Source organism: Lampetra planeri, unplaced genomic scaffold (assembly GCF_965212315.1).
Source record: "Lampetra planeri unplaced genomic scaffold, kcLamPlan1.2.h2 scaffold_1656, whole genome shotgun sequence".
Classification (NCBI taxonomy): Eukaryota; Metazoa; Chordata; class Hyperoartia; order Petromyzontiformes; family Petromyzontidae; genus Lampetra; species Lampetra planeri.
The window spans coordinates 17,704-26,652 of NW_027614389.1; the positions used below are offsets into that span (position 1 = coordinate 17,704).

The 8,949-nt window shown below is 39.0% G+C and overlaps 1 pseudogene; it reads right to left on the reverse strand.

Moving 5' to 3' along the window:
* Positions 1-7,594: 7,594 nt before the first annotated feature.
* LOC144739688 (18S ribosomal RNA) lies at positions 7,595-8,403 on the reverse strand (annotated as a pseudogene).
* Between the last annotated feature and the right edge of the window lie 546 nt (positions 8,404-8,949).

Here is an 8,949-nt window from a genome sequence, read left to right on the forward strand (position 1 = left end):
CTAATTCTAGAATAGTTAAAAGGAAAAGGAGTAATGAGGTAGCTAGTGTAAGTGAGATTATTGGCATTACTGCAAAGGTGGTAATAGAGATTAATTGAATAAGTAGATGTCCAGCTGTTAAATTGGCAGTTAGTCGGACTCCTAGAGCAATAGGTCGGATGAAAAGGCTAATAGTTTCGATAATAACAAGTATAGGGATGAGTGCAATTGGGGTGCCTTCTGGTAATAAGTGGGCTAAGGCTTCTGTTGGTTTTTTTTGTAAGCCGATAAGAACCGTAGCTAATCATATTGGTACTGCTAACCCTATATTTATTGATAGTTGGGTAGTAGGTGTATATGTGTAAGGTAATAACCCTAGAAGGTTGATTGTTAGGATAAATATTATAGAGGCTATACAGATTAGGGCTCATTTGTGTCCTTGTGAGTTGATTGGAGTAAATAGTTGTTTAGTGATAGTTATTAGTGTAGGTATCAGTAGTGTGTGGTAGCGAGATTTAATAAAATTTGGTGTTTGTAAAATTAGTAAAATACTAGGGATTAGTATAGCTAATCAGGCTAGAGGGAGCCCAAATATGGTTGGGGATTTAAATTGGTCAAAAATTGCTAGTGTCATGGTCAGGTTCAGGTGGGTTGTTTGGGTTTAGTGGCTTGTTGAGCAGAGACGGTGTTTTGTGTTTGGTAAAATATAATAGTTGGCATAATTAGTAATAAAATAATTAATCATGATACTGTAAGTATAGAAAATCAAGGAGCGGGCTCAAGTTGTGGCATATCACTAAGGGAGAACATATTCACCCATCTTCAGCTTAAAAGGCTGATGCTAAGTTAGCTTCTTAGTGGCAGTATATATGTTAGGATTCTAATACATCAGTAGTTCAACTTTCGAAATATGAGAGAGGAACAGCTTCTAGTGCGATTGGTATAAAACTATGATTTGCACCGCAGATTTCTGAGCATTGACCAAAATATAGGCCTGGTCGAATTGTAATAAATGTTGCTTGATTTAATCGGCCTGGGACTGCATCTACTTTAGTACCTAAAGATGGGATAGTTCAGGAGTGGATTACATCTTCTGATGTAATTAACATGCGAATAGGGGATTCTATTGGTACTACGATGCGATGGTCTACGTCTAGAAGGCGGATTCCTCCTGGCTCTAGTTCATTAGTTGGCGTTATGTAAGAGTCAAATTCGATCTGATTATAATCAGTGTATTCATAGGATCAGTATCATTGATGTCCAACTGCTTTAATTGTTAAATGTGGGTCACTGATTTCGTCGGTAAGGTAAAGAATGCGTAGGGATGGAAGAGCAATTATAATGAGGACAATGGCTGGTATAACTGTTCATACGATCTCTACTTCTTGAGAATCAAGAGAGTGTTTATTTGTGAATCGGGTAGTAACTATCAGAGTAATAAGATAGAAAATTAGTACACTAATTAAGAATACAACTGTTAGAGTGTGATCATGAAAATGAATAAGTTCTTCTATGATAGGGGAGGCTGCATCTTGAAGTCCTAGTTGAGCTTGCTGTGCCATAAGCAAGATACATGAGTATAAGCTCATAATATTACCTTGACAAGGTAGTGTAATAGTTTTACTAGTATCTTAAGAAAGTGGCAGATATGGTTATGCACCTGGCTTGAAACCAGCGTAGGGGGGTTCGAATCCCTCTTTTCTTGAAGTTAGCTTGGACATAGGCTGGTTCTTCATAAGTATGGTAGGGAGGTGGGCAGCCATGAAGTCATTCAATATTAGTGTTGAGAAGGTCTGTAGCAACAGCTTTGCGTTTAGAAGAGAAGGCTTCTCATAAGATAAATATAAATAGTATAACGGCAATTAATGAGATTGTTGATCCAATTGAGGAAACTACATTTCATGTAGTGTAGGCATCTGGGTAGTCTGAGTAACGTCGTGGTATGCCAGCTAAACCTAGGAAATGTTGGGGGAAGAATGTAAGATTTACACCAGTAAACATAATTACAAAGTGTGCTTTTGATCAGGTTTCGTTAAGTGTATAGCCCGTGAATAGTGGGAATCAGTGGACGAAGCCCGCCATGATTGCGAAAACAGCTCCTATAGATAATACATAATGGAAGTGGGCTACTACATAGTAAGTATCATGAAGGATAATATCTAGTGATGAGTTGGATAAAACGATTCCGGTGAGTCCTCCTACAGTGAATAAGAAAATAAAGCCTAAGGCCCATAGTATGGGGGTGTGTCATACGATTTTTCCGCCATGGAGAGTAGCTAGTCAGCTAAAAACTTTAACTCCTGTTGGGATGGCAATAATTATTGTGGCTGATGTAAAGTAGGCTCGTGTATCAACATCTATTCCTACTGTAAATATGTGATGGGCTCATACAATAAACCCTAGCAACCCAATAGCCATTATTGCTCAGACTATTCCTATATATCCAAATGGTTCTTTTTTTCCGGAGTAATAGGCAACTACATGAGAGATAATTCCAAAGCCTGGTAAGATTAGAATATAAACTTCAGGATGTCCAAAGAATCAAAATAGATGTTGGTAAAGAATTGGGTCTCCTCCCCCTGCAGGGTCGAAGAAAGATGTATTTAAATTACGATCTGTTAAAAGTATAGTAATGGCGGCTGCAAGTACAGGAAGTGATAGAAGAAGGAGGACTGCAGTAATTAAAACGGATCAAACAAATAAAGGAATTTGGTATTGTGTTATAGTTGGGGGCTTTATATTAAAAATTGTTGTGATAAAGTTGACTGCCCCTAGAATTGATGAAATACCAGCTAGGTGAAGGGAGAAAATTGTTAAGTCAACAGAGGCCCCTGTGTGGGCTAAATTTCCTGCTAGGGGTGGGTATACGGTTCATCCCGTTCCGGCCCCTGCTTCAACTCCTGCGGAAGCTAAAAGTAGAAGGAGTGAGGGTGGAAGTAGTCAAAAGCTTATGTTGTTTATACGTGGGAAGGCTATATCTGGGGCGCTAAGTATTATTGGTACAAGTCAGTTTCCGAAGCCTCCGATTATAATTGGTATAACTATAAAAAAGATTATAACGAAAGCATGGGCGGTTACGATAACGTTAAAGATTTGATCGTCTCCTAGTAAAGTGCCTGGTTGACTTAATTCTGCCCGAATTAGGATGCTTAAAGCAGTTCCCACTATTCCTGCTCAGGCCCCAAAGATTAGATATAGGGTGCCGATGTCTTTATGATTAGTAGAGAATAATCAACGAATGAGAGTCACTGGTAGGATGGCCGAATGTTTAGGCGGTGGGCTGTAGACCCGCTTACAGAGATTCGATTTCTCTTCCTGTCAAATTGACCCTGTGGTGAAGTTCACATCAGATTGCAAATCTGAAGATACAGAAGTATACTCTGTTGGGGTCTATAGATCAAAGCTAAAATTAGCACTTAGCTGTTAACTAAGAGGTTGTAAGTATAACACTTGCTGGTCTAGTAAAAATTTTAGCTTAATATAAAGCATCTGATTTGCGTTCAGAAGATGTGAGTGTGTCTTGCAAATTTTATAATCAGAAATTAAGGGTAGTATCCCTTACTGTAAGCTTTGAAGGCTTAGAGTCTATATAACTTAAATTTCTAGTACATAATAAAGATCGCTATTAGCTGAGGTGTTAGAATGAATAGATTAATTGATAATATTGTCATTAAAGCTATAGGCTTATTTGGGGTCACACGTCAAAGAGTAAGATTTGTTGTTGGACATGGAGGTGATAAAATGATTGATAAGTAGCATATGCGGGTATAAAAAAATAAACTTAACAATGAGCCTATTATTATTATAAACAGATAGATAACAAGGTTTTGGTTGGCGAGTTCAACTGATGCTAAAAGTTTATTGGTAAAACCTGTTAGTGGGGGGAGGCCACCTAGAGATAATAGAAGAAGTAATAAAAGTATTTGAGAAATTTGATTGTGCTTATTTATGGTAAGTGCTGTAATTTTATTAGCTTTTAAAGTGTTGAGGTTAATGAATGTTGTGCTTGTAAGTAAGCAATAGATTAGTGTTGTAACTCAAGTAATTGTTGGGTTAAAGGGAGCTATGCTAGCAATTCAGCCTATGTGTGCGATTGATGAGTAGGCCATAATTTTTCGTGTTTGAGTTTGATTTAGGCCCCCCCAACCTCCAACAAACACTGATAATAAAGCTGGGCCAAGAATAAATGCATTATTTTGATCTTGTGCAATTTGAATAAGGAGAGTAATTGGGGCTAATTTTTGTCAAGTTGCTAGGATCATGCCTGTAGTAAGATCTAGGCCTGCTATTACTTCTGGAAGTCAGAAGTGTATTGGAGCTATACCTAATTTAAATATGAGAGCAAGAGTTATAGCGTTAAGGATAATTGGGTCGCTTGATGGGCTGATTGCTCAATTTCCTGAGTGCCAAGCGGCTAAACAGGCAGTAACAAGAAGTGTGGCAGAGCCTGCACTTTGAGCAATGAAGTATTTAGTAGTTGCTTCAATTGAACGTGGGTGATGTGTTTTAGCTATTAGCGGGATAATAGCAATTGTATTAATTTCTAATCCGATTCAAGCTAGAATTCAGCTGGTGCTTGAGAATGTTACAAGTGTGCCAAGACCTAGAGTTATTAGTAGTGTAGATTGAATTAAGGGGGATAGCATATAGTAAGAGATGCTGGTAACATCATATTTGGGGTATGGGCCCAAAAGCTTTATTTAGCTTATCTTACTTAGGATGTGGTGTAATGGAAACACGGAGGGTTTTGGTCTCTCAGATTAAGGTTCGAATCCTTTCATACTAACGAGGAAGAAAGGGGGTAATATCCCCTGTAGCCACTCTATCAAAGTGGTTCCTATTTTCGGACATACTTCCACTGTTAAAAATCCAGTTTATTATTAGTGTTTATATTTGAGGTACTCCTGCCCCCCCCAGTGACACAGCGAGGGATAGTTGAAGAGTAAAAAGGGCTAGGTTGAGGGGTAGAAAATTCTTTCACATAAGGTGTATCAGCTGATCATATCGGAATCGGGGGTATGAGGCTCGGATTCAGAGGAATAGGATAATGAGTGGGGTTGCTTTTATTATTACATTAATAATTGGTAAAATATTTAAATTGTTTGGTCCAAGAGGTCCTAGAAATATAATTGCTGTAAGGGTATTTATAAATAAGATATTAGAGTATTCAGCCAGAAAAAATAAAGCGAATGGACCTCCAGCATATTCTACATTAAAACCAGAGACAAGTTCTGATTCTCCCTCAGTTAAATCGAACGGGGTTCGGTTTGTTTCTGCCAAAGTAGAAACAAATCATATTGCTGCTAGTGGTCAGCTTGAGAGTAGGAATCAGGTGTGTTCTTGCGTATAAATAAAGGCTTGAAGGGAAAATCCTCCTGTTAAAATAATTAAACATAATAGAATTAAGCCTAGGCTTACTTCATATGAGATGGTTTGGGCTACGGCTCGAAGTGCTCCGATTAGCGCATATTTTGAGTTAGAGGCTCAACCTGAGCCAAGGGTGGCGTAGACTGATAAGCTTGAAATTGCTAAAATTACAAGAAGAGTAAGATTAATAGTGGAGATTGACTGTGGTATGGGAATAAATATTCAGAGCGATAGAGCTAAAGTTAGCGCTATAATGGGGGCTGCGATAAATAAGGCTGGGGAGGCTGCGGTGGGTCATACGGGTTCTTTTAGAAATAATTTTACTCCGTCTGCAATAGGTTGTAAAAGTCCTATAAATCCGACAACATTTGGTCCTTTGCGAAGTTGTATATAACCTAGGGTTTTTCGTTCAACTATTGTTAGAAATGCTACTGCAAGCAGGACTATTAAAACTAAAATTAAAGTGGATGTTAATATAACTAGCATAATTTATTTGGAAGGGGATTTGCACCCCTGGTATAAGGGCTTAAACCTTGTGCAATTACTGAGCTCTGCCACCCAAATAAACTTGTCTAGTTATTATTTTAAGTTGCTTACTATTCTTATTAAGTTGGTCTCATAAGATTGATGTAGGGTTTGCATTAGTGTATTGACCCTTACTTCTGCCGGTCCTTTCGTACTAGGGAAGTAGCAAACATAGATAGAAACTGACCTGGATTACTCCGGTCTGAACTCAGATCACGTGGGGCTTTAATCGTTGAACAAACGAACCTTTAATAGCTTTTGCGCCATTGGGGTGCCCCGATCCAACATCGAGGTCGTAAACCCTTTCGTTGATTCGGGCTCGTGGAAAGGATTGCGCTGTTATCCCTGGGGTAACTTGTTTCGTTAGGCAGCAAGTGATGCTGGGTCTATTAACGTTAGTTCTACTAGTGCTTAGAGTTGTAACTCTAGGCTAAGAAAATTGTATTTTCGTCGTCGTGGATATTACTTTTGTTCCGTGGTTGCCCCAACCTAAAACTGTGCATCGTGAATAATGATTATGCGATGTAAATGTTTGGAAGCTCCACAGGGTCTTCTCGTCTTATGGGTTTATACCCGCCTTTGCACGGGTAGGTCAATTTCATTGATAGGGATAAGGAGACAGTTATGCCCTCGTGTAACCTTTCATTCTAGTCTTAATTTACAAGACAAGTGATTACGCTACTTTTACACGGTCAAAGTACCGCGGCCATTCAATATTAATCATTGGGCAGGTCTTGCCTCCAATAGGCGATTCTTATCTGGAGGTGATGTTTTTGGTAAACAGGCGAGGCATGTGTTTGCCGAGTTCCTTCTCATCCTTTATATCTTCTATATTATGTTCCAGTGTAGGGTTAACGGTTATTAGTTCTTGTTTTTCCTGTCGGTAGTCATGTTGTTGATTTCCTGTTGTTTTAAGGGCCGTTAATTTCCAGTGGTTGGTCCGATCTGGTTTACACTTACATTTAGAGGGGTGCGACCTCAAATTACTAATCTTAGCAGGATATTTCCTATTATATAGGATTACTTAATAGTGGTTATAGGGTCTTTATATATTATGGTATTTAAAGTTTAGTAAACTTAAGCTGTAACGCTTTTCTTCTTGGTGGCTGCTTTTAGGCCTACTTAAGTTTATAAGTTGGATATTATCTAATCAATAGAGCTGTATCTCTGTTCACTAGGGCTGTACCCCTAGTGAATAAAACTTAAAATGTAGAGTAGTAAGATGTTTAAATTTATAAGTAATTTTGTTGCTTATCTACAAATTAAGATCAAGCTTAAACTTGTTTCTTAAGTAACCAGCTATCACTAGGCTCGGTAGGCTTTTCACCTCTACCCAGGGCTTTTTCCAATCTTTTGCCACAGATACGGATTAACTCTTATAGGTAATCCCAGGGTAGCTCGTCTAGTTTCGGGGAGGCGGCAGTATTTTCGGGTTTACTTGCTAAGCCATGATGCAAAAGGTACAAGATTTTATCTTTGCTTTACTTTACTTAGTTGATCTGTTTCATCACTTTTTCAATGTTCCCTTGCGGTACTATATGTGTTTTATTTTTCTATCACCTATACTAAAATGGGGGCAATGGTTTGCTGTAAATGTGTGAATGTTTTATAATCATAAATTAAAAGTTGTTAGATAAATATACTCAAATCAGTAATCAGAAGATCTTGAATCGCACAAGAATATTTTCGGTGTAAGGGAAATGCTTAACTTTTAAGCTATCTTCTGTTTTCCAAGCGCACCTTCCGGTACGCTTACCATGTTACGACTTTTCTCCGGGAGGGGTGTGGGAGAGTGACGGGCGGTGTGTACGCACCCTAGTGGCCAACTTCAACTAGACAAACTATTCTTGTTTACTGCTAAATCCACCTTCAAAATTATTTTCATTAAGTTATTCGTATACTCTGGGGAGAGAGTGTAGCCCATCTCTGCCTGCCTCATAGGCTGCACCTCGACCTGACGTATTTGCATAGATAGCTTCTTTGCCTACGGTTATTCTTTTATAAGGTTGGCTGGCGACGGCGGTATATAGACTGGGGGCGAGAGGCGGCGGGGTTAAAACGTGGGGTATCGGGTTATAGGACAGGCTCCTCTAGGTGGGTTTAGGGTGCCGTCAAGTTCTTTGGGTTTTAAACGATTGTTCGTAGTGCCCTGGCGACGGTGGTTTATTTATGGCAGGCATAGCGGGGTATCTAATCCCGGTTTGTGAGTTTTGCTTTCGTGATGTCAAAGTGAGTTTATTAATATAGATTCTTTCGATGTTGAGATATTTAAGCATACCTATTCAACTAGCAGGCATGATGGCTTCTATAGTATTAGTTAAGCTAGTATTTTAATCACGCTTTGTGCCGGAGATATCAGCTTGAGCTCCTCGTATAACCGCGGTGGCTGGCACGAGGTTTACCAGCTCTAAAATACGTAACTTAGTCGGGCTTGCGTCCATAGCTTAAGGTTTATCACTGCTGAGTACCCTTGAGGGTGTGGGTGGCTAGGTGTTGTGGGCTAACTTATTGTGAGCCTGATACCATCTCTTTTTTATGTTTATAGTTAAAGGAGGTCCTCACGGGAGTGCGGAAACTTGCATGTGTAATTTCATATATAGTTGATATTAAGGCTGGAACTAATCCTTTGTGTCAAGGGGTTCTAAAACCATCTGAGCATCTTCAGTGCTCTGCTTTAATGTTAAGCTACTCTTGACATTTGAAAATCAGAGGGTAATTTAATGTTAAGATGCTAGCTTTGGGAGCTAGATACAGGGGTTTGAATCCCCTTCCTTTGAAAAATCTGTATGTTAAGTTTCAGTTGAATTTACCGGTGTTCTTTGATAGCAGAATTAACTTGTTTTCTAGGCGACCTAGAATTGGAAAGATTAAAATAAAAATTATAAAGTACACTGTTGATGCAATTTGTGTTATTAAAATAAATGGGTGTTCAGCTGGTTCTCCCCCTAGTCAAGTGAGTAGCGCTAGATCAGCAATCAGAATCCAAAATGTAACTTGGGCGAGCGGACGAAATTGAATGCCTCGTTGTTTAGAGGTGTGGGTAAAGGGGATAACCAGGAGGATTATGATGGCTGCTGC